This window comes from Trichosurus vulpecula, chromosome 3 (genome assembly GCF_011100635.1).
Source record: "Trichosurus vulpecula isolate mTriVul1 chromosome 3, mTriVul1.pri, whole genome shotgun sequence".
Taxonomy (NCBI): Eukaryota; Metazoa; Chordata; class Mammalia; order Diprotodontia; family Phalangeridae; genus Trichosurus; species Trichosurus vulpecula.
Genome location: NC_050575.1, coordinates 88,814,060 through 88,841,204, shown reverse-complemented (window position 1 = coordinate 88,841,204; position 27,145 = coordinate 88,814,060). Strand labels below are relative to the sequence as shown.

The 27,145-nt window shown below is 42.1% G+C and overlaps 1 pseudogene; it reads right to left on the bottom strand.

Annotated features, from left to right (window-relative positions):
- LOC118842122 overlaps positions 1-14,308 on the bottom strand; it is a 53,327-nt pseudogene extending 39,019 nt beyond the window's left edge.
- Between the last annotated feature and the right edge of the window lie 12,837 nt (positions 14,309-27,145).

Sequence of the window (27,145 nt, the reverse complement as noted above, 5' to 3'; positions counted from 1 at the left end):
TCTCCCCATAAATTTCCTTGTTTTACATCATAGGCTCTAGGGATAGAGAAAATCTATTTCCAATACACTCCTCAAACAATAAATCAATTAATTAATTAGTTCTACAAGATTTTATTGAACACCTACTAAGTGCTGGGGTAAAGACAACTACAAAGGTGACATAGTTCACGTCTTTAAGGAGCTTATAGTCAAGTGGAAGAGATGAGCAATATGTGACTAAAAAAAAAAGAAAGAAATTAAAGTATAGCACTGATTTATGGTTTGTATCAGATGGGTTTTTAAATTACACTCAGGCACACACACACACACACATACACAGTCCTAATTAAGGCAAAATTTTATTATTATTTCATTGATGGTACCAGTCTTAGAATCACATGTTCCATGAACATTCATATCCTGGGTTCTTGAAGGGAATGACAGCTAGAGAACCTGGCAGAGTAAAGTGGATTGTGATCCATTTTGAAGACTTACTATTAGCAACGTTATTCTTAGAAACTCATTTTGACTAGTTGGAGCATTTGAACGCACGTGTCTGCTAAGTTGAGCTAGCTATCACAGCAACCCCACATATGTGATGATTCAACTAAATTCAACAAGAATTTATTAAGTGCCTGTCATGTGTCCCGTGGGTAAAGAATACAAAGACAAAAGTCCTTGCCTTCAAGGAGCTTATGCTCTACTAGATGTGATGGCAAGATTGTGGATGGTGTGGGAGGGATCATCCAAGGTGCTGTGGTGAAGTGGAAAGACAACTGAACTGAAAATTAGGAGACGTATTTAAGACCTGACTCTAGCCTTTACTGCCTGTAAAACCCTGACTAAGTCACTTAGTCTGTCTTAAGCTTCAACTGCTGTACCTATGAAATGGGAATAATAATGATAGCACCATCTACCTTACAAAGTTACTGTGAGGAAAGCACTTGACCAACTTATCATCGCATAAGAGATAATATGTTATTGTATTTTTCTTTCCTTTAGCGAATGCTTGCTTAGTGAATTTACCTTCAAGGTTATGCTCGATATCTTTTAAGATCCTGGGACATACGGCACCTAAAATCCTAATCAATTTATGAAGTGTAACTAGCTTCAGCTTGTATGGAACTCAGTCAAGTGACCTAGGAAAGTTTCCCTCCCTGGCCCAGTGTGTGCTGGGAATTGGACGTAGTTCATTATTTCAGTGGCTGTGAAATGTGCAATGTGGCTATCCCTTCAAGGATGTGGATCACCGGATTATATAATTTGATCAAATTAATACATTTACATGCTAGTGGTAAGGCCATGGGAAAGTACCTTAACCTCTCAGTGTCCTAGGCAACTCTCTCAGTGATAAATGAGTTTATTATATCTGTAAAGGGTTTCTACTCTGGTAGTTTCCCCAAGCCAATGAAATCACAAGTCTAAAGCAAAAAATACCAGCAAATTTATATGACTATATCAGAATTCAGTATTATCCCAATGCAATATAAATCCATCTTTGAGTAACACCTTGGAATAAAAGACAGCTATGGGAAACAGCAACAATAGCTTGTACTTGTACAGCAATACAAGGCTGGCAAAGAACTTCATTCATATCTGATTTGAACCTCATGACACCTTAAAGAAGCAGGTACTAAAGGTAATGAGGTGCCGCGTTCCCCCTAGGCCTCTTCCTGGGCCGGGGGTCGCGGGCAGTCCTCCCCGGGGGACCTCTTCTGCTCCTACACCGAGCCTTCGGTCGTCACCGGCCGGCCTGGCCTCCACCCAGACCGGAATTCACCAGACAGAACGCCAGAGGATCTCGCTCACGGTCTTTATTGGTACATCTTCCACGGCGACTGCTCGACTCTGACTCTCTTCCCCTATCCCCGTACATTATATAACCTATTGCAGCCAATCCAGTGGCGAGAGCTATAACATTGCCTTATATGGACGGGCTTCATCCTAAGCCGGCACCGCCCAGCGATATACCCGGAAAAGCGTTATACCCGGAAAGCTGTAGTCCCTGCCCCACCCTCCACCCAGCCCTAAGCGGCGTCCCACCCCCACCCAAATCCCAACAATTCACCCCTTAAACTAAAATTAAAAGGAAGAAGGGGAAACATAGGGCAGTGCTCCAAGAGTTTGGGCAAAGGGCCGCCGCCCACCGGGACGTCAAGCAGTGTCACCGCCCACGCCCAGGACGCCTGCATCAGTTCAGGAAGGACGGGAACAAGGTACGGTGCGTCCAGGGTGGGCACACAGCCTAGCAACGCTAGGCAGCGACGCCGGGCTGCTATTACAAGGCGAGCCAAAGCGTCCAAGCGCCCCTCCAGCGAGGAGGCCGCGCCTGAAACATAGATCCACTCAATTACTCCATGGGCCTGATACAAGGCACCCCATGGTAATAGGCCGTCTTGCAGGGGCCTAAAATAAACTGTCTTATTTGGATAATGAAGAAGGAGAGCTGAAGGGTGGTCCCGACGGACCGGTTCCAGCACCCCGTCCACATGTCTCTGGCACAGCGTAGGGCTGTTGGCCATTCCCTGCGGGAGAACCTTGAACTCGAACCGCCTGTGGGGACGAGAAACATTAGTAGATGGCAGAGAGAACGCAAACTTGGGGGTGTCTTTCGGGTGGAGGGGAATGGAGAAAAAGCAGTCCTTTATGTCCACCACGGCCAAAGGCCATCCAGCCGGAATGGCCGTGGGAGAAGGAAGCCCGGGCTGGAGCTTCCCCATTGGTAACATAATACGGTTGATGGCCCGCAAGTCCACCAGGAGTCTCCAGCGGCCTTTTCCACCGCGTTTTTTAATGACAAAGGCATAGGGTGTGGGTTAACTACCAGTAACGGGTCACCGGGGGCCAGCACCTGGGTGGGAACGGTATAGCGGGACTGAAAAGGGTTCCCCGTGGCCAGGAGCACTCCTGCTGGCCCTTGGACCGGGATTTCTATTGCCCCCCACGAGGGAAGGGTGGTTGAGTCTCGGGCCGTAAGGACTGGACCCGGGGGGGGCGAGTTGCCCGCTTTCTCGGCCCCCCGTGCTCGTTTCCCGACTCCTGGGTGGGGTTCCTTTGGTTGGAGCGGCAAAATTTCGCCATATGGCCAGGCTTTCCGCAGCGGAAGCAATTTGGGGTGCCTCGTCCCGACCCGCAGCTTTGTGGACACTGGGCCCGAAAGTGACCCAGCTGACCACATTTAAAGCACCGACGGTCGGATCCGGAGTCCCGGGAGACCGCGAGGCGGTTCAAAGCCTCTACCAGGGCGTCATTTCTCGCAGCCTCCTCTTTCAAGCGATCCCTCCGGTCCCGTTCTATGGCCGTCGCCAAGACTTCCATGGGACAGGGAGGAGCGAGGGACATCACCTTTTCTATCATTTGGTCCGGGGTGGCGTCGGGGGGGCAAGGCCGCCAGAGCTGTCTTCGCCTCCCCCCGGAACCCCTCTCGGAGGATCTGCTTAATGATGAGTTCCCGGCCCGGCCCTGCAAACGTGCTGTCCACGTATCTCCGCACTCGCGTGGCAAACTCAAGTGCGCTCTCCCCTGGCTTCTGGCGCATATCGGCCAGGCCAGCTGGGGTTCCTGCAGAGGTACGCCCCAGCCTTTGCCATGCCTGTTGATGCACTACCCGCACATCCTCCAGCTCCTGGTTACTAAAAGTGGCCTGTACCCGGGGATCACTGTATTGTCCCCGGCCCAACAACAGGTCTACCCGCCCCGGGGGCCCCCCGGTGCGCGCTTGGAGCGCTCTAGCCTCCGATTCTTTGATAGCCTGGAACGCCGTGTAGTCCACAGGGCTCAGGACCCCCAACGCGAGGTCATCGAAATCACGCGGGGTCCAGACTGTGGAGACAGTCATATTAGAAAGAAGGCGCTGTGCCAACGGGGAAGCGGGGCCATTCTCCTGCACCGCCTGCTTAAATTCCCTAATGGTCTTCAGCGGCAGGGGCTGAAAAACTCGGGTACCATTATCCAGAAATAATGGAAATGCCTCAGAGATTTCTGAGTCCACCACCTCTCCGGACCGCATAGCTTCGCGGATCGCGCGAGGTATCAGAGGAAGGTACCCGCCTGATCTATCCCCCGGGCTGAGCCGCTCATAGCGGCTTTCGCTTTCGCCGTCAGAGTGGGGAAAAGAGGAAGTAGATCTGCGTTCCTGTTCTGGAGGGCGGGGCAGTGGGCGGCCCTCTGGCACACCACCCCTCCCTCGCGCCTCCCCTTCCCCGCAGGAGGGAATCGCCCGCGACTCCTCCCTCGGCCGGAAACCGGCGCCATCTTTGCTGGGTGCGCCCACCGCTCCAAAAAGTCGAACTGCGCCTGAAGCGTGGTAGCAGTTCTCCGAGACTAGTCTTTTCGTCTCTAAAAGGGGCCATTGTCCTGTATGTTCCGCCTGAGGCCGCTCATTTCCCGCCTCCTGCATATCCTCCCAAGGGTACAACGGGGGAGCAGAGGCCGCGGGCCTTGGCCCAGTTACCACCACCTCAGTCAGATCAGTCTCTCCTCCCGGGCCCCCACCGAGCGGCCGGGTCTCCGTCTGAGTCTCTGCCGTGCTGGTGTCCGGAGGAGGCCTGGGGTCGAGCAACCCCTTAATGGCGGCCATCAAGCCAAAGTCCTCCGGAAGAAGAAAACCCGGGCACTGTTTTTGATAAGACAGCATTTGCTGCTGTAAGACCGGAAAACGGTCCGGCTGAAACCCCGAGTGTATGAGCCACGGAGCCACCACCAGCAACTTTTCCACGAGCCGCTTTAGCTGCTCCGTGGAGGCGGACAACCCCCGTTTAGACAAAGCAGTTCTGACCTGTAAAGTTAATAAGTCCCGATCCTCTGGCCGCAGCAAAGGGAGGCTGCGTGCTTGCCCCATCTCCGGGCCTTTCCCCCGTTACCTGCACGGAGAAGCTGTCTGGTCCGCCCTAGTCGGGCTAGTCCCCCCTATCACCGGGGCTCTTCCGGAACTCTGCAACGGTCCAGCCGTCCTAGGCCGGTCCCTGTTCGGGCGCCAACCTGCCACGTTCCCCCTAGGCCTCTTCCTGGGCCGGGGGTCGCGGGCAGTCCTCCCGGGGGACCTCTTCTGCTCCTACACCGAGCCTTCGGTCGTCACCGGCCGGCCTGGCCTCCACCCAGACCGGAATTCACCAGACAGAACGCCAGAGGATCTCGCTCACGGTCTTTATTGGTACATCTTCCACGGCGACTGCTCGACTCTGACTCTCTTCCCCTATCCCCGTACATTATATAACCTATTGCAGCCAATCCAGTGGCGAGAGCTATAACATTGCCTTATATGGACGGGCTTCATCCTAAGCCGGCACCGCCCAGCGATATACCCGGAAAAGCGTTATACCCGGAAAGCTGTAGTCCCTGCCCCACCCTCCACCCAGCCCTAAGCGGCGTCCCACCCCCACCCAAATCCCAACAATGAGGATTATGATGATGATAGCTAGTATTTACATAGCACTTTGAGGTTTCTAAAGTACTTTACAAAAATTATCTCATTTGATCCTCACAACCACCCTCGGAGGTAATTACTATTATTTTCCCCATTTTGTGGTTGAGGAAACTGAGGCAGATAGAGGTTAAGTGACTTTTCCAGGGTCACGCAGCTAGTGAGTATCTGAGGCTGGATTTGAATGCAGGTCTTCCTGATTCCAAGTTCAGCACTCTATCCACCTATTTGCCTAGGGGTTATCATTACCCCCATTTTAAGGGTCATAGTTTTAGATCAGAAAAGGATCTTATACTATATCTAGTTCAGCCCTCACATTTTGTAAGCAAGGAAACTGAGGCTCTGTGGGTTAAATGATTGTTCCAGGATGGTATAAAAAGTAGCCAAACTGCAAGTCAAACCCACTTTTTGATAAATGAGGAAACTAAGACTGAGAGAATTTACTTGCCTGTGGTCATAGGACTACCAAATATCTGAGTCCAGATTCAAGCCCAGGTCTTGCCAATCCTAACTCCAGTACTTTCCATTATGCCACCATCCCCTCTCCTAACTGAGGTAGTTTTGCAATACTTTTGCTCATTAGAAAAAGTTAGTTGTTTGATCAGTCAAGTAAAACAGAAGGAAGAACAACTACATAATACTCCATATGGCTCTCTTGCTAATTCAGGCTGGAGAGAACTGGCTCTATTATGTAAAGTCAATATTAGGATACTTCATTAGATAGAGAAAGGAGTTCAACTCCAATGGGAATCATCATTTTACTTGGAACATCAAGGAAGGAGGAGAAATTTTGGAACAAAGAATAGGCTTTGAGGAATAGAGGCCTGCAGATAGACTCTGGGCATACAGCAAGAGGAAATGGGGTGCTTGGAGGGAAATTGAAAGGACATAGGAGAAGGGAGAAGGCTTCCCAAAGGGAAAGGTATCAAAGATAAAGTTTTTATCTTTACCTAAAGAATAAGTGTGCCAAAGACTAAGTTAAAATATCATTTGTATGTTTCTCCCAATTAATTCCTGTCTTTCTCCTGATTGGTGGAGGAGGGGGAGAATAAAAGAGAAAATGTGGGGAAAATGGGAGGATAAGGTCTGTCTCACTGGGGTGAAAGTGGAGTGCAATCCAGAATAAACAGCACCCTGGCAACCATCAACAAGCTATTCCCCAGCAACCTAGCAGCAGCCTATGCCATAGCAATCCAATGCAGGCCTTGGCAGTGACTGAATGGGGGCTGTGACTTTCAGAGATCTCAGCCCACAGACCAGAATAGGGGGAGGCAAACAACTGGTCAAAAGGAGATTATAAGGGGCACTTTGTTAGCACTGGGTGCAGGACTCTGTTGCATTGTCCATTGTCAAAGGCCCAGGAGGGAGGAGAAGCACTAACACACTAGAGCTCATAGCCACAGGGAAGCCAGGACTTTGGTCAGAGTTTCAGGGTGGAAAAAAAAGTGCTTGTGGTGGCTCCTAGACCAGAGAACAGGTTAGGAGAGCAGTGAGACTTCTCCTTAGATCATTCCACCTTGGAAGCACTGAATACTTACAGACCCCCCAGAACTAGCTCTGAAAACAGCAGCATGAAAAACCTGAAGTAAGAGACAGTGCCCCCTCTACCCTAGAAGCAGAGGCTGACTATAACATCAAGTTAAAAGTCAAGAAATAGTCTGGGAAATGAGCAAACAACAAAAAAAGAACCAGACCATAGAAAGTTACTATGGTGATAGGGAAGATCCAAACACAAACTCAGAAGATGACAACAATATCAAAAAAGGTAGACACAAAACTTCAAGGAAAAATGTACATTTGTCTCAGCCCTGCCCCCCCAAAAAGAACTGATGGATGAGCTCAAAAGAATTCTAAAAATCAAATAAGAGAAGTAGAGGAAAAATTGGGGGGGGGGGAAATGAGAGTCATATAAGAGAATCATGGGAAAAAGAGTCAATAGCTTGGTAAAGGAAGCACAAAAAATGGAAAAAGATGTACAAAAATTCACTGAAGTAACCAAATCCTTAAAACATACAGGAAAAGAGGTACAAAATCTCACTGAAGAAAATCATGCCTCAAAAATCATAATTAGGCCAGTGGAAACAAATTACTTCATAAGATATCGAGAAACATTAAAATAAAAAAAATGAAAACAGAAAATGTGAAACATCTCATTGGAAAAATAACTGATCTGGAAAATAAATCCATGAAAGAAAATTTAAGAATTATTGGGCCTCCTAGAAGCCATCATCAAAAAAAGAGCCTAAACATCATATTTCAAGAAATTATCAAGGAAAACTGCTCTGATATCCTGGAACCAGAGAGTAAAATAGAAACTGTAAGAATTTCCTAATCACCTCCTGAAGGAAATCCCAAAATGAAAACTTTCAGAAATATAGCCAAATTTCAGAGCTCCCAAGTCAAAGAGAACATATTTCAAGCAACTAGAAAGAAGTAATTCAAATATCAAGGAAACATAGTTAGGATAGCACAGGATTTTGCGGCTTCTGCAGCGAACAATTGGAGGGTTTGGAATATGATATTCCAGAGGGAAGAAAAGTTAAGTTTACAACCAAGAATAATGTACCCAGTGAAACTGAGTGTAATCCTTAGCGGGGGAGAATGGATATTTAACAAGGTAGAAGACGTCTAAGCATTTCTGATTAAGACACTAGAGCCAAACAGAAAATTTGTTTTCAAAGGCAAGACTAAAGAGAAGCACAAAAAGTTAAACAGGAAAGAGGGAATTCAATAAGGTTAAACTTTTTACATTCCTACATGGGAAGATGATACTCATAATGTCTAAGAACTTTATCATTATTAGGTTAGTTAGAAGGAGTATTCATAGACCAAGGGCACAGGTGTGAGTTGACTAGGATGGGATGATAACCCCCCAAAATTAAGGCATAAGAAATAGGGATAAACTAGGAGAAGGGAGAGATAGAATGAGGTAAATTATCTCACATAAAAGAGGGACAAAAGAGCATCTATAGTAGAGGGGAAGATGGGGGGGGGATGTTCGAACCTTACTTTCATTAGAATTGGCTAAAAGAGGGAATAATATACACACTCAATTAGGCATGGAAATATAGCTTACCTTATAATAAAAGGGGAGAGGAGAGCCAATAAAAGGGAAGGGCAGACTGGGGGAGGTGGTGGTCAGAAGCAAAACATTTTTGAGGAAGAACAGGGCAAAAGGTGTGTGGAGAGAGAAAGAGAGAGAGAGAGAGAGAGAGAGAGAGAGAGAGAGAGAGAGAGAGAGAGAGAAAAAGAGAGAGAGAAGGAAGGATAAACAAGGGGATGAGAAATTCCATTTAAAATAACTGTAGATAGTATAAAATACTTGAGTGTCTACCTGCTAAGACAAACCTAGGAACTGTGTGAACACAATCGCAAAATACTTTTCACAAAAATGGAGACTGATCTAAATAACTGGAAAATATTGATTGCTCATGGGATGCCAAGCTAACATAATAAAAATGACAATTCTACCCAAATTAATTTAGCTATTCATTGCCATACCAAACTACCAAAAATTACTTTATAAAGCTAGAAAACATAATAACAAAATCAATCTGGAAGAACAGAAGTAGAAGAATATCATGGGATTTAATGAAAAAAATGTGAGGGAAGATGGCCTCATAGTTCCAGAATTCAAATTGTATTACAAAGCAGTAATCAGAACAATCTGGTCCTGGCTAAGAGATAGAGTAGTGGATTAGTAGAATAGATTGGGCATACAATATACAGTAATAAATTACTATAGTAATCTAGTGCTTGATAAGCACAAAGATCACATATTTTGGAAAAGAACTCACTACTTAACATAAATTGCTGGGAAAACTAGAAAGCAATTTGGCAGAAACTAGGCATAGACCAAAATCTCACACCATATACCAAAATAAGGTCAAAATAGGCACATGATTTTGACATAAAGGATAGTATCATAAACAAATTAGGGGAGCATGGAATAGTTTACCTGTTAGATCTATGGATAAGGGAAGACTTTGCGACCAAATGAGAGATAGAAAGAATTAAAAAATATAAAATGGACAATTTTGATTACATTAAATTTAAAAGATTTTTCACAAAGAAAATCAATGCAACCAAGATTAGAAGGAAAGCAGAAAACTGGGAAATAACTTTCACAAGTTTCTCTGTTAAAGGCCTCATATCCCAAATACATAGAGAACTGAGTCAAATTTACAAGAATATGAGTCATTCCACAATTAATAAATGCTCAAAGGATGTGAACAGGCAGTTTTCAGATGAAGAAATCAAAGGTATCTATAGTCGTATGAAAAAATACTCCAAATCACTACTAATTAGATAAATGGTACCACTGCACACCTGTAAGATTGGCTAATGAGACAAACAAGGAAAATGACAAATGTTGGAGGGAATATGGGAAAATTAGAACATTAATGCACTTTTGGTGGAATTGTGAATTAGTCAAACCATTTTGGAGAGTAATTTGAAACTATGCTGAAAGTGCTATCAAACTGCACATATCCCTTGACCCAGAAATACCACTACTAGGTCTCTATCTCAGAAAGATCCAAAAAAGGAAAAGCACTTGTGTGTACAAAAAATATTTATACCAACTCTTTTTGTGATGGTAAAGAATGGGAATTTGAAGAGATGCTCATGAATTGTAAAATGGCTGAACAAATTGTGGTATGTAATTATGAAGGAATACTATTTTGCTATAAGAAATGATGAATAAGATGCTTTCAGAAAAACCTAAAAAGATTTACATTAACTGATGCAAAATGAAGTGAGCAGAACCAGGACAGAAATATTATATGATGATCAGCTGTGAATTACTTAACTATTCTCAGCAATACAATGATCCAAGACAATTCTGAAGGACTTATGATGGAAAATACTATCCACCTTCAGTGAAGAACTGAGGGAATCTGAATGCATTTGAAGCATACCATTTTTTACTTTGTTTTTTGTTTCTTGTTGTTTTTTGTCTGTGCTTTCTTTTATAACATGACTAATATAGAATATGGTTTTCATGACTGAACATGTATAATCTGTATCAAATATCTTGCTGTTTTAGAATGGAGGAAGTAAAGAAAGGAAAGAGAAATTTTAGAACTCAAAATTAAAAAATGAATGTTAAGAATAATTTTTACATGTACTTGGAAAAATATTTTTAAAAGAAACAGAGTTCTGTTAGATCATAGAGAACATTGGATATTAGGCAAATACATTTGAATTTTATTTTTTTTTAATTTCTTTATTTATTTTTAGTTTACCACACACGGTTCTACATAGTCTTGAGTTCCAGTTTTTCTCCCCTCCCTCCCCACTCCCTCCCCAAGACGGCATGGAATCTCATATAACTACTATGTATAACTTCGCATTGAATTAATTTATGCACTAGTCAAGTCGTGGAGAAGAATTTTGACCAATGGAATGAATCATGAGAAAGAAGAAACAGAACCAAAAAAAAACCCCAAAAACAAAAACAAAAAAGAAGCAAAAAAGGCGAGCATGTAGTGCGCCTCGATCTATATTCAAACTTCGCAGTTCTTTCTCTGGATGAAGATAGCATTCTCCATCATGAGTCCCCTGGAGTCATCCTTGCCCCTTAGGTTGCTGAGAAAAGCGCAGTATGTCAGGGTTGGTCCTCACGGAATCCATATATCTGTGGCTGTGCACAACGTTCTCCTGGCTCTGCTCCGCTCACTCAGCATTATGTCGTGTAGGTTTTTCCAGGTTGTTATGAAGTCTGTATCATCCCCATTTCTTATGGCACAATAGTATTCCATCACCTTCATATACCACAGCTTGTTCAGCCATTCCCCAATTGATGGGCATCCCTTTGATTTCCAATTCTTAGCTACCACAAAAAGAGCTGATATAAATATTTTTGTACATATGGGTCCTTTTCCCGCTTGTGTGATTTCTTTGGGATACAACCCTAGAAGTGGTATTGCTGGGTCAAAGGGTATGAACATTTCTATAGCCCTTTGGGCATAGTTCCAAACTGCTCTCCAAAATGGCTGGATCAGCTCACAACTCCACCAGCAATGCAACAATGTTCCAATTTCCCCACATCCTTTCCAGCATTTATCATTTTCCTGTTTTGTTATATTAGCCAATCTGACAGGAGAGATGTGGTATCTAAGAGTTGTTTTGATTTGCATTTCTCTAATCAGTAGTGATCCAGAGCATTTTTTCATATGCCTATAGATAGCTTTAATTTCTTCCTCTGAAAACTGCCTGTTCATATCCTTTGACCATTTCTCAATTGGGGAATGGCTTGTGTTCCTATATATTTGGCTCAGCTCCCTGTATATTTTAGAGATGAGGCCTTTATCAGAGATACTAGTTGCAAAGATTTTCTCCCAATTTTCTGCTTCCCTCCTAATTCTTGTTGCATTGGCTTTTTTTGTACAAAAACATTTCAATTTGACATAATCAAAATTATCCATTTTGCATTTTGTAATGCTCTCTATCTCTTCTTGGGTCATGAATTCTTTGCTTTTCCACAAATCTGATAAGTAAACTATTCCTTGCTTTCCCAAATTACTTAGAGTATCAACTTTTACTTCTAAATCATGAACCCATTTTGACTTTATTTTGGTATATGGTGGAAGATATTGGTCTATGCCCAGTTTTTGACCTACCATTTTCCAATTTTCCCAACAGTTTTTGTGAAATAGTGAATTATTAGCCCAGAAGCTGGCCTCTTTGGGTTTATCAAAGAGTAGATTGCTAAACTTGTTGATTTCACCTACTTGTGTACCTATCCTATTCCACTGATCCACACCCCTGTTTCTTAACCAGTACCAGGCAGTTTTGATGACTGCTGCTGTGTAGTACAATTTAATATCTGGTGTGGCTAAGCCACCATCTCTAGCATGTCTTTTCATTAATATCCTAGATACTCTAGACCTCTTGTTTTTCCAAATGAATTTTGTTATTATTTTGTCCAGCTCAGTAAAAAAATTTTTTGGTAGTTCGATTGGTATGGCACTGAATAGATAGATTAATTTAGGTAAAATTGTCATTTTTATTATATTAGCTCGGTCTAACCATGAGCAACTGATATTTCTCCATTTATTTAGATCTGATTTTATTCGCGTGAAAAGTGTTTCATAGTTATGTTCATATAGGCCCTGGGTTTGTCTTGGCAAATAGACTCCCAAATATTTTATAGTGCCTTCAGTAACTTTGAATGGAATTTCTCTTTCTATCTCTTGCTGTTGGGCTTTGTCAGTAATGTATAGGACTGCTGAGGATTTATGTGGGTTTATTTTATATCCTGCAACTTTGCTAAAGTTGTTTATTATTTCAAGTAGTTTTTTACTTGATTCTCTATGATTCTCTAGATAAATTATCATATCATCTGCAAAAAGTGATAATTTAGTTTCTTCTTTTCCTATTCTATACATTTGAATTTTACTCAGATTCAATATGATCTTCGACATAGAGATGAAAGGGACTTTAGAGGCTGTCTAGTAAAACACATCATTTTGTAGATCAGGAAACTGAAGCCCAGGGAGGATAAATGACTTACTTGAGGCTGTGCACATAGTCCTAAGAGGTTGTATTTAAACCCAGGTCCTTGTAATATTAATTAAGGTGGGACTTTTTTTTTAGTTTTCTCTTTTAGAATGCTAAAATAATCAAGTGCCTTTGATTAAGTCTTGCTAGGTGCAAAGGCCCAGGCCCACACCCTTTTGCTGATTAGGTGTGAAGCCTTCAGGCCCTGAAGAGGGTATAAAACCTCAGAGGTTACCATCTTGTTTGAGGCTCTCACTTACTAGAAGAGTGTTGATGTAGAGACTCTGGGTAGCCACTGGAGGCCCCCCACCGGCTTTGAAGAAAACACAGATGTTGGTGCTTCTCTTTTCGGCAACTATGTATGTGATATCTTGATCAGACAAAGCCTGTCTGTTGAATTGTATAATTTGATCTGTTGATATTTTTTGTTTGTAATTTCTATTTGCATTTGCTCTGAAGTCCACGGTGCTGGCTTTTCCCCCTGAACTAAATGAATTATATATATATGTTTGATTAAAGTGAGATTGTTAACCCCTCAAAGTTACTTTTCTTAGAAAAGCAGATCAAAGAACCTGTGCTGGCAGCTCTTGTTGCTGGTCTTGTTGGGTCTGACACCTCAGCAGCACCTGCAAGCCACATTGTTGTTACAGTCCTCTTCCTCAGAAACTTGTATTCACTTCACTCTTTACCGAGAGGAGTAGATTTAGCAAATTTGTTCATGAGGAAGATTCATCTAGGAGTAATATGAAGACTGTATAGGAAGAGAAGAAAAAAACAAAGGAGGGATCCTAGTAGGATGATAGCAGAATAGTCTAGGTGAACTATAATGAAGTTGGAGCAGGAGCAGATGCAAGGGTTATGATGGAGTTTGTAGTGGAAGGAATTTATGATAGCTTGGATATAAGCAATATGGGAGATGAAAGAATGAATGATCTAAGAGGTTGTGTAGTGCAAGGGAGAGAACACTGACCCTGCAATCAAAAGACATATCATACTTTTTATAGTAAACACCTAAATTATCTCAGTCCTATTTGATTCATAGCTTAATTTCTTCATCTGCAGAATATGGATGTTTGTCTAGATAGTTTCTGAGTTCCCTTCCAGCTCTAGATCTATGACCCTGTCACCTAGGTTCAAATCCAAGCTCTACTATTTACTATGTGACCTTAGATAAGGCATAACCCCTCTGTGCCTCAGTTTCCTGATCTGTAAAATGAGGGGGCTAATCTAGATAGCATCTAACATTCCTTATTGCTCTAAGCTTATGATTTTATAATATGACTGAGTGAATGTTGCTGTCAGAGACAGAAATAATGAAGTCAGAAGGAATAGATGTCTAAGGGGAAAAGATACTGTAATGACCTTACCTTGGGCTTTGTCAAACTTCATTTTCTGGTAGCACATCTTATCTGAGAATGTCCTTTGGACAAGTGGGAATGCGAGTGTGGTGCCCAAAGAACTGTCAGAGCTAGAGATATCATTTGGGGAATCACCTACAGGCAAGGGATAGCTGAAGTCTTGGGAGTGGGTTATATTATTGAGACAGTAGTGAAAGTAAAGGTAGATTAAGGACAGACTCTTAGAGCACATTTTAAAGGGTTGTGATGCAGCAGATGCAGAGCCTTTGAAGGAGATAGCAAGAAGACCTTAACTATTTGAATTGAGCCTTCTGAGCTTATCAGAAGGTGCTGTTCTTAGCTCAGTGTGCTGAAAGCTTCTAGGAGTTCTGACACAGAGCTGCATGTTGGTGTTTTGTTTATTTGAGTAAAGTAGAAAGTGGGCATAGATTCAGAAAAGTTGTCTGGATCATCCTGCGGCAGGGCAAGCATCGAGCAGGCTACAGCTTTAGAAGGACACTAAAGCTTTTCTTACCTATCTGAATTCCAAATTCAGCCTTATGTGGGAGGCAGTGTGGGAAGTCAAAGGCTGCTGCAGAATAGAATGGGAATGGAGCAAAGCAGAGTTGCCGCTTGGCTTGACTTCTAAGTGATGGGGCTGAGTGTGAATATATTTATTTCTTCGTTTTCCAGTGGCTTGGCACCACTGAATGTAGGTATCTAATCAGTCACTGTTTCCATACTCTCTGGTCCTCCCCATTGCCACCACTTTTTGATTACATGAGCTGTCCTTTCCTCTGCCTAGGTTTCCTGGACACTTTTTACTGTCACTTCTAAAAACAAAAATAATAGATATTATAGAGCTGGATGGGATCTTAGAGAACACATAATCCAATGCCCTAATTTTACAGATGGGGAAATTGAGACCTAAAGAGATTACGTGACTTGCCAAGGTCACAGAGGTAACAAGGGGGCAGAACCAGGATTAGAATCCAAGACCTCTGACTCCAAGCTCAGCACACTTTCTACTGCAGCATATTTCCATCTCCATCAAAGAATATATCCTTGATTCCTTCTCTAGTGGTCATTCTATCTTGGACAGACCCACCACAGTGTGATAGACAACTAAATTTTGGCATAAGGAAATATGAAATGCTATGTATTTGAGTAGCCTGATTGTATGTTTTCTTTATCTGGCCTGAATCCAATAGGTGGAACAATCCTCATTGGAAATAAAGCAGAGGCTGGATCATCATTTGGCAAGGATGCTAGAATGTAAGCTACTTGAGGCAAGTGCTATTTTGCTTTTGCCTTTGTGTCCAGAGAACTATTATTAGTACATAGAAAGTACTTAATGAATGTTTATTGTATGATTGACTAATTGATGTTACAGAGGAAATTCCTTCATCAGATGGATATGAGAGGCTAGACTAGAAGTCTGTTAAGATCCTTCCACCTCTAAGAGTCCATGGTTTTATGAATCTTTGATTTCATCTGTATGGGTCCTCCTTCTGCCAGTACAGATCACAACCCCTATCCATTCCATTATCTTCATGAGTTTCTGTTGCTGTGAGAAACATTGTTGTGGGGATCACAGGATTCCCTGGGCAGGGCCAAACCCTGAGGAAGAAACATGTGTTGGTCCTTTAGTCTGTGGGGATCACAGGATTCCCTGGGCAGGGTCAGACCCTGGGGAAGAACCATATGATGGCCCCTTAGTACGGTTGTGGGGATCACAGGACTTCCTTGAGTTGGACCCTGAGAAAGACCCAAGCGATAACTCCTAAGGAAGGCTGTGCAGACCACAGGACTCCTCAAGGAAGACCAAGTGGTAGCCCCCCTTAATCTGTGGGGGTCACAGGGCTTCCTAGGCAGGGTTGGACCCTGAGAAAGGCCCAAGTGATAGCCCCTTAAGATGGCAGTAAAAAGCACAGGGCTTCCAAGACAGAGCTGGAAGACCCAAGTGATGGCCCCTTAAGAAGGCTGTGAAGACCACAGGGCTCCCTGAGGAAGACCCAAGTGGTAGCCCCCTTAACACTGCTGTGGGGATCCCCAAGGCAGGGTCAGGAAGTAAGCCTGAGACATACTTCCACAGCTCATTACTTTCCTGGTAGCATAACCTTAGGAAGATCCATGTGATTTGCCCATTCTTACCCAAAGAACTCAGGACCAGAGTGGGCAGAGGAAGGCATTTATTACACTCCTCTCAAGAGAGTAGATGCAGTGCTCACTAGGAACATTCACACCAATACAGAAGCAGGAGTGAGGGTAACCAGTTCTTCCATCCTTGTTTGAGTTAGGATTAGTTTACATTCTTTATTTTTCTACAAACTTTTCTTAGCTTATACAGTTTACATAGGTAGGATAGGAAGAATACAGAAGCAATGGGGCAGCTAGGTGGTGCAGTGAGTAGAGCACTAGCCCTGGAGTCAGGAGTACCTGAGTTCAAATCCAGCCTCAGACACTTGACTAGCTGTGTGACCTTGGGCAAGTGGCTTAACCCTAACTGCCCTGCCAAAAAAAAAGAATACAGAAGCAAAAGTGAAGTTAATTAGTTCTATCTTCCTTGTCTGAGTTAGGATTTGTCTATGTTCTTTATTTCCCTACCTTCCCTCTTTAGTATGTGCAAATTACGCAGATTAGTAGACCTGGATACTTGACCAGGACCTGACCCTTGAACTGACATGATAAGCTTGAACTGGTTCAACAGATTTAGACTCTCTAGCCTCCCTGACACTAGGATGGCCATGTCTTGGTAGGTAAACCTTAACTCAGCTATATGGATAGCTTCTGTGGGAACAAAACCAGATACCATGCTATCATTTCTTACAGTTACCAAAAGCAATTCATCCATTAGCAATCCACTTTCTAGTTGTGGGCTTCTTCATCCATAATGAGGCTGACTCTCATAGAACAGCCACAAAAACCATTGCTTAGATTAACAGTCAAAGTACAATGAGATCTAGCAGGGCTTGTGTTCTGGAGGCATAGCCTTTGAGGAATCAGGGTCCCTGACTGACTTCAATGAAGCATTAGAGGCAGGCTTCAAAGACTTTACAACACAACACACCTATGTTTATTCTTTGACTCGTTGTCCTGTCTTGGACAGTATTCTTGCACTGCTAGCCTCCGTAGAGAGCTGCTTTCAGCATTTCTCCTGGATCTCCCTTTGCCTGGGATGCCCCTTTAGACAGATAATGGAGGGAACCATATTGTGTAAGCAGTGGGAACCTGAGTGGCAGGAAGTTTGTTGGGGGCTTTGTTCCCCAAACCTTTGGCCCCGGAAAAACAGAAGTGCCTCAGATCCTTCTCATCTTGGCAGCCAGCCTCCCTCTGGCCTCTAGGATAAAAATCAAACTTCCTAGCCTATGATGTAAAGCCCTTCAGAAACCATTTCCAACATACCTCTCCAGTCCCATTTCCTACATAAACTCCACTCTACTGTGTTTTTCAGTCCCATTTGATGACTAACGGTTCCCCAAACTCAGCCATTGCACAGGGTGTCACCTACAACTCTCTTCTTCTCACTGCTGCATCTCAGATTCATTGTCTTCATTCAATGCCTAATTGTGCTGTCACCTTCCTCATGGCACTTTTTTATTCTCATACCTCCAAGAGTTATTAATGCTCTCTCCCTCCTCAGATCACCTTACCTTAGTTATATCTACTTCTGTTATACTCATTGTATCTCTGATTAAATTCTAAACTCCTTGGAGCGCTGGACTGTTAATTTAATTTTTTTTGTATCCATTGTGCCTAGCATAAGGCCTTGTAATAGTAGGTGATTAATAAATATTTAAAAATTGAATTTAATGAGCATTGATTCATAGAAAAAGAGTTATAACTACAGCTGGTTCCATTGGGTTCATGGTTATGAAGATGGCAGGATTTCATGGGTTCTGGAGAGCCTGAAAGTCATTCTTCAGTCAATGAGCAACTGTTTTAGGTTCATTGCTACTACAAAAGGTGCTACTATTAATATTTGGTATATATGGGATGTTTCTCTCATTGGTTTTCTTAGGTCATACAACTTTTTGGGAGATCTCTGAAAGAAGAGCATGGATTCTTCTCATAATAATAACATTCATTCTCCACCACAACACAAATTGACTTTCCATAAAGTCCATTCCTAAAGTAAGACATCAAGGCAAGCAATAATGGGACTCTAAAACATGGATCAATGAAAAATAATAACATCTTTCTAATATAGGGCTAGCTCATTGTGAGCACATAAATCCATTTTTCATAAGAGATAAAATGGGAGGATTAGCTAACACACTGAATAATAAGAGCAGGAACCAAAAATATCTTGACAACTTATACACTTGGGCAGAACCTAATGTAACAAAAGGTCCCACTTAATTTTATACCCTTTCACTACCTGGGGTCAATGATGGGTGTTCCAGGATAATTTTAATTGTGCAAATATAATAATATTCCTCATTCCAGGGCACAATCTCCTCACAGACTAGGTAAGAACTTAAAATACAATAGTAACACATTTAACTAAGACAGAATAATGAGATAAATAACAGTAGAAGTGAAACAATCCTCATCATCCTCACCTCGAATACATAAATGTTATTCCATATAGGATCACAACTGGCAATACAAGGAAAAACTCCTTGGAAAATGCATAGAGGGATAATGAAAGCATCTTTCCTATGCAGTTAGACAGGGAAGGGAAAAGATTCATTCCTTTCACATCTTCTTTCAAGTTAGCTAGCATGGAGGTATGAGAAAGCCTCTAAGATGCCTTGGCTGGCTTCAGGGTCATCAGCATTCTGCTAGGACTCCTGGGTTCTAGGACACCAGGGATATCTCACTCTAGGAAACTCCTCTTCTCCTTCCTCTGATAGAAGCCTAACTTGTCATTTCTAACTCCTCTAACCCTCATATGCTAGACTTTCCTTTTCACAAATCTATCTTAGGGATTTGAAACTAATCAGAATTCTTACCTCATAAGCATTCAAATATGACTTCAGCCCCAATTCTAGTGCACATTCTATTCACAAACCAAGCAGGAATGCTAAATAAAATAGAAAAGTATGTAATTGAAAGAGAATTGCAAGGCAATAAAAAGAAAAATCAAGTAGTAAAGTGATTCTCAATCCCCTTCTCCCACTTTCACAAATGAGACCATTCTCCTATGGGTTTAAGCTTTACTGGGGAAGGGAATGAGTCTCTAGAAAATTCATATAAGAGGAAGAAATCTTTCTCTTCTGTTCAGGCAGTTGGTATGAGAGGGAAAAGTTAAATTGTTCTATATTTTCTCTCTGCTTGGACTCAGAAGCAAAACAGAGGTTTGTTGAAGTCTCAGTTATAGGCATTCACCTTGCTAATTCCATGGCTGAATGAAAGAAAGAATGAATCTTTGCCTTGAGATGCAACTATTCTGAACCCAATCATGCAGTCTCTTGGACAGTGGATTCCTGTGAATTTCTCCCAAAGTGTCATGCTCTCTGGGTCACACGCAGCATAGTACAAGAGACTTTTTGCCTCAGTCATCCCCCCTATATGAATAAGACAAGAATTAAAAAATAAAAACACCCTAAGCTAGGTTCTCAAAAGTTAACAGCAAATGTAGAAGGAAGGAGAGACGCAGCAGACAACAATTATTGTAAAAAAAAATCTGGGAGTTTTAGTGGACCTTGTTTGCTATGATACAGCAATACAACCTGGTAACCAAAGCCAAATATGATCTTATGCTTTATCACCAGCAGCATAAGCATAATGCCAAAGAGAAAAGAGATCATTTTCACTGTGTTTTACCTTGGGAAGACCCCACCAGAACTGTTGGGTTCAGTTCTAGTCAGCGTATTTTAGGGAAGGTGTTAACAAGCATATTTAGAGGATGATGATCAAAATGACAAAGGGACTAGACACTTTGGCATTTAAGGATCAGTTGAAAGAAGAATGATTCTTGTTGTGTTTTGGGCAGAGGGGGTCAGGGGAGTAGTAGCATAATTATTGTCTTGAAATCCTACAAGGGCTATTAGGGGAAATTAGGGATTAAGCTTCTTCTGCTAAACCCCAGAAACTGAACCCTGGAGTCCTAGTGGAATTCAGATTGGCCCTATGTAAGGGAAAATGTACAAGCAATGAGAGCTAGACAGAAGATCTATAACTAGGGAGCTTCAGGAAGTAATGGGTTCCTCATCATCAAAGGTCTCTTTACAATTGACAATGACCACTTGCCAGGGATATTTTCCCTTAACAAGTTGAGGTTTTATGAATATTCACTACACTAAAGTATATTTCCTATTAAATTACAATCTCTCTGGAATGATTTGTTTTACACCTTATATGTGTGTGTGTGTGTGTGCACGCGTGTATACACACATGTTTTGGGAACACATCTGTTGTATAAACTGAGATCATGTCTATAGAGATTTCTTAGGAAGACAAATGGCTTGTTGATAAGATTTAGACTAAGGAAATGCTGACATTCTAAGGTTTAATATGTGAGCTATGAGGTCATTCCTGATGCTCTTCAGCAAATGAGACAAAGCAAAGTCCAAATGGACACATCATAAATCTCCAGTTCTGACATAACTAGGTGACATGAATCATTTCAATGAGCACACCACCATTCACCCTATGTCCTGTGCTCAGATCCTAATGCTTTTTCTTGGGCTCTGTCCTCTCTGTCACCTAGCATGTCCAGTCACTTACCTTGTTCCGCTTTCTCTCTCTGGACCTCAATTCAAGTTTCTTCTTACATAAAATAAAATGAAGGAATTAAATTAGATCACTCCTAAGGCACCTTCAGTTTTTCACATTCTATATTCTGAGAGTCCTTTCTTCCAGTTCTGACACTTTATGCTCTAAATCATTAGACTTGGAGTCAGGAAGACCTGAGTTAAAATTCTGCCACAGATATTTACTAGCTTTGTGATGTGAGGTTATGGCATTTAACTTCTGTCACCTGTAAAACGAGGGATTTGGAGGTGATGGTCTCTGAGGGCTGCCCTCTAGCTGTAAGTCAATGATGCTATGACTCTATGTCAGGCTTCTTATAGTTTTAACATTCTAATTTCTTTGTTCTAAGGTCCCCTACAACACCAACAATCTATGTTCTAGGACTCCAAAACTCTATTGGTATAGTTCAGGTGCAAACACAGTGAGAAAACAAGCAAACTGGAATAGAGTTTCCATGTAGAAAAGTGGAAAATAAGATAGACAGAAGATGTAGGGGTAGACGTTAGAGAACCAAGAAAATGGCCTTATTGGGCTTTCTTGGGAAAGAGGGCTCTAGATGTCTGGGACATAACCCATACTCAGGCACTGGTGTGGGCCCACTAATTTCAAGTGAGACATTCTGATCCCTGACTCTTAAAAAGGTACAAAGCAATCTCCTTGCCCTAGTCATTATTATCTCCTTGCCTTTGTCCCTGTCATGCTTCTTTTCACAAAGCTTTGGAGGTAAGAAAAGAGCTTGGTTCATGTGTGATTATTTAAAGGATAAGCAACCATAGTCAGGCTATCATAGTAATTCCTAAGATGGAATGAGGTGAGGGAGGATAGGAAACATTGTAGGTTCAGGGAAGCACAGCTTTCCTGAGTGCAAGTTTCCATAAGTAAATCTGAAGATTACTATCACCCTCTTGCTAGAAAAAGAGGTTAATGGAACCACTTCCTGTAAACCATCATGCAGAGGTAGATGTTATGTACTCTCCTCAAGCCCCAAAGAAGAGCCAACACATGACAGTAATTAGGAAAATCCCTGCATGGAGCATGGGAAGGTTAACTTTCTCCTGGGGTAGAGCCTGAGAATGCCAGGAATTGATATCCAAGGGGTTGACAAGTGGGCATGTCGATTAAAAGTCAGAGGCAATATGTTGAAGTTGAGTAAGCCAAAACACATCAAATGCAGGCTGTTGCCACTCTGTCAGGGCTGAAGCTATTTTCCAGAAATGTAGGCCTTTGTAATCCAAAGACTTTTCTCCCTACCCTGATTGTCAGTGATGCCCTACTCTAAGTGGGGATCACCCCTACAGTAACCCCCACTGCCTACTACTGCATTGGCCAGCCCACCAGAGGTATAAGCAATATTGTTTTCTGTCTGCTAATCATCTCCCATTTATCCTGTGTATGTATAGCTTCTTTCTACATTTTTATGTTGTTTCCCTCATTAAAATATGAACTCCTCAACAACAAAGAATGACTTTTGCCCTTCTTTATGTGCCCAGAACTTGGCACAGTGCCTGGCACATAGTAGGCATTTAATAAATATATGGTTATTGACTAACTTTGTTCATGTTATATTTCTTTGTGGGTTTCTTTTGTTCACTTTGGGTTTTTAAGTTGGATATTTAATTTTTAAACTTAATGTTTTTTCTAACGGGATGTTATGACAACTAGAAATTGCACACCCTTGATATCTCCTCCAGGACTGAGCTAAAAATATAAATCCTTGATTTAATTCAACTGGGCTAACATGAATTCAGTACCTACTCTGTGGAAGATATGATCTTAGGAACTGAGGACAGAGAGATGAAAAATCAAGCATTTCCTCTCCTTGAGGAGCTTACATTCTTGGCAGGGGAGGGGAGGTGCTGGGAGATTTGGGTGAAGATTGTCAATTTCTGAGGTACATGTCCCTGTCGCTGTACAAGTATATCTGGCATCTGAAGCCACTCTTTCATGATATCCATCCCACAGATATCATTGCTATGCCTTAGGTCTCTTCACTTGATCTACAGTACCTATGACAACTTACGCATTCACATCTCATGAAAACAGGAGAACTCCCAATAAAATGGTAATACTGTACATTACATTGAATACACTTGCTTCTAATGAGCCTAAAAGAGCATAGGTACCGATGGGCTGTTGAGCTATCTTTTCTAAGAGGGAAAGTGATATAGGAAGGAAATAAATGCACACAAGTTGGGCATTAACAAAGTCAGCATACTTGGAAGTAAATGTTAAGATTCTCTAGCATAGCAGCTAGATTTTCTCATTTTTTAAGAGAATATATCTGTGAAATTCATATGGAAACAAAAGGGAAAATCGTCTTCACTATACATTGCTTTGCTTTGCACACAACTTTTCAGGAATGAAGTAGAGTTCTAGGTGTTTCTTTGTCAGTTTTGAATATATAAAGAATGAAAGCATAAGATAAATATAGCTACCATTTATATAGCACTATAAAGTTTGCAAAGCACTTTACATATGTTATTTCATTGTATCATCACAACAACCCTACAAGGTAGGTGTTATCATTATCCCCAGTTTTACAGATGAAGAAACCAAAGCAAATAGAGATTAACTTGCCTTGGGTCTAAGGCTGGATTTAAACTCAGGTTTTCATGATTCCCAGTCTAATACATTGTACCACCGAGCTGCTGAATTTTGTAGAGGGGAGGACTACATGACTTCAGGGGACGCTTCTAACTACACACTTTCATAGTGTATGGCAATCTGGCACACTGAATTAAGAGCCCGTATCATGTACAATATTGTTTACTCAAGGGAATTGATTGACCATGAAGTTTTTGATCAAAAAATCCACATGGAAGTATAAAGTCCTTCCCTGTGGTTCTTCTCTCCAAGTCCTAACATACAGAATAAATTTGGACACAAAATAGTCCTCTCTCATGCATAGTATTAGAGAAGAAAAGGACTTTAAAGGTCATCCAGTATAACCTCATTTTACATGTTAGGAAACTGAGGACCAGAGAGGTCAAGTGACTTATCTAAAGTCACATAAGCAAGTATGTGTCAGAGTCAGTATTTGAACTAGGGTCTTTTGACTTCAGAACCAGTTATCTTTCTTCTGTACATCTCAGGATTCTTCATATGTTGTGGGATGTTCTAAGAACCACAGAATGCCCAGATGGCTACATATGCTACCATTCCCTGAAGTACCCAAGCTGCATAGTATTTTTTATGCACCTGAAAGAATAGGACTCAGTATGTAATGGGGTTTAATTTTTCAGCAGATGCTGTTTACAAAGAGTGGCTGGGGAGAGATTGTCTTTGCTTGGGGTTACACATTACAACGATATCTCTCTGATTTTCTTATAATTACTCTTTATGATGTAATTTTTACTTAATAGGCTGTTACATAGCCTTGTGAACAAAAATTGCAGATTCTTAAACTCCTATAGCAATTTGCATTTCTTGATAGGCTTGATTTTTTTTTCTACTTGGAAAGAATATACCCAAAGCAAAATCTCTAGAGGATTTCAGGGGGAGGATGGAGCACTTGGCAAAGCAGAGCATTTCTTTTGATTAGCTAAGAAACTGGTCTGATGCCCATGGCCAGTAGTCAAATATTGAACCATTCTGACTCCTGATCAGTTAATGAGAGCCAGTAGCAGGTAATCACTTAGAGTGGTACTTGGAAAAGAATGTTGGAACGTAAGACATCTTCTGCCAGAGATGCTTTTACAGATAGAGACATTTATTAACATCCAGCAAAACTCTTTAATTCATTTTGACAAACATTTAATAAATTAGGATGTGCCAGTCACTATGCTCAGTGATAGGGGATACAAAAATGAGAATGGTCCAGTTCTTCTTGGGGAGCTTACACTCTAGTAAGGAGGATATGACATATTCTCAAGTAAGTATGACAATGTAGAAAGTTAGATGGACCAAAAAGAGAGCTTTATCTAGCTCTAGTGCTTTCAGAAAATTTGGGAATGGAAAGAACTTTTTAATGGGAACATCAAGAAAGGCTTTCTGGGGGTGCTGGCAACTAATCTGGACTTCTGTTGCCATTCAGGCCAGGTTCTTTCCAGGATTAATGAAATGACTTTGTACCTAGGGAACATTAAAATACACAGTGTTCTATTTATGGAGCTCTGCCATGCCTAAGGCTTATCTTGCCAGGAACACATTCCTGTGGTGGAAATTTATCACCTAAACATCTCCTTTCCCATTCCTGACTGTCCTTTCTATTCAGTAAAACCTCTCATTGGCAGTGGGAATGAATGAGCTCACAGCAGTCACATCAGTGCTGCTGGGTTTGGGACCCAACCAGGTTTTGAAGAGTCTAGGAAATATTCTAGACCAATAGCATAGTTAACAATATATCAGTGTTCATAGTAGGTCCACAAGGACCCCAACAGGTCCTGAAGAATCTAGGAAATGTCCTGGGACTGCACCATGGCTAGGGATTAGTCAGTGGTTATAGTTTGTCCCACAAATCAACATGCCTTTGACTTGAGGACAGAGGAATTGCTGGAGACAATTCCAAGGGCCAGTGAAGGTGTTTACTTTTGTGGAATTACTGAGGCTAGGGGAGTGTCCTTGAGCCAGATCCATACTTGTCACTGAAACATTAGGTATCTAATAGGTAGACAATGCACATGAGGAGGCTCAAAGACCCTTATTTTATGTTCTGTAGTTGGTGCCTTGGGTCTGACTAGTTTGACAGAAAATCTTAGCTTGTCAAGGTGTCAGCAATCATATGCACACTGTACATTCTTGCCCACAGTTATAGGTCACCTCTTCATACAATGCTGATGGATGGCAATACTGGAAGGAGAGGGGATGGTCACATCTGGATGTACTTGAGAAGTACTGCATGGATTTTAGGATAATAGAGTTGTAGATCTAAAGTTTGGAGAGATATTAGAGGTCTCTGGGTCGAATATCTTCATTTTACAGATGAGAAAACTGAGGAATAGAGACGTTAAGTGACTTGCCTTAGTATTACATGGCTAGTATACATCTTAGATAAAATTTAAACCCAGGTCTTCCTGATTACAGGCCAGCACACTCTCCACAATGTTATGCTACTTCTCAATAATGATATCAAGCACAAAAATGAAGCTGCTAAACTAGGCTTATGGCCTAATCCCAGAATCAGAGTGGTCTGGGGTATTACAGGAATGGTGGTCTGCCAGGCACTGTGCTTGATGCTAGGGATTCAAGTACAGCTAAGGAAAGAAGCCCTATTCAGAAATCATTTACAATCTAATGGGGAAGAAAAGGAATTTCAGAGGTAGCCTTTTTATAGGCTCTTGGATTTCCATGTGTGGAGATGGGGGAGGGAGGGATGTATTTTAAGCCTGGAAGCTGTCCCAAGCAAAGGTGTGGAGGTAGGAGAAGGAAGGAGTAAGTGAAAGAGAAGCTAGTAGCCAGTTTGACTGGACTATAGAGTGAGAGATAGGCAGGAGCTGGGTTGTGGAGGGACTTAAATACCAAGCTAAGGATTTCAAATTTTATTCTCGAGGCAACAGGAAACTACAGAAAGTTTTTGATCAGTAGGGGATTGACACGGTCAGATGGATGCATTAGAACGATTATTCTGACAGCTTTGTGAAGGATGGATGATGGATGGGAGAGGAGAGAGCCGTGGGTGCATGGAGACTAACTAGGAGTCTATTACAATAGTCCAGGTGAGAAGTGATGGGGGTCTGAGCTCAGGCATTTGTAATGCAAATGCAGAGGAGGGAAAGGAATTGATAGAAATTGTGGAGGTAGAATCCACAGGACTCAGCAACTGATTGGTATGGAGGTGGCAGGGTGAAAGACAGAAAAAGGCCAAAGATTTTACTAAAGTTTTGAGCCTGGATGGCTCAGAGTGAGTGGGAAGGTAATTGTATCCTTAACAGAACTTGGAAAGTCAGGGACAGGCAAGATTCATGGAGAGGCTCTCGTTCCTTCTGAAATGGCATTAGAAAAACTGCCAGAGGTCCTTCCTCTTTCCCCTAACCCTTCCCCAGAGAGGAGTGCTTCCAGCATTTTCCTATACAAAGGGGATTAAAAAATTGCCACATACAGGCTGAGTTTCCCTTAGGGAAGCCCTCTCTGGGAAAACCAAAGGGCATGATAAAAATTTAGAAAGCAATTCAAGTCTGAGTCAACATTAGGAATCAATAGAATTTGTCATAGCAGAATAAGGAAGCTGGGTTCAGGGACTAAGGGAAATGAAGAAGATGGCAAG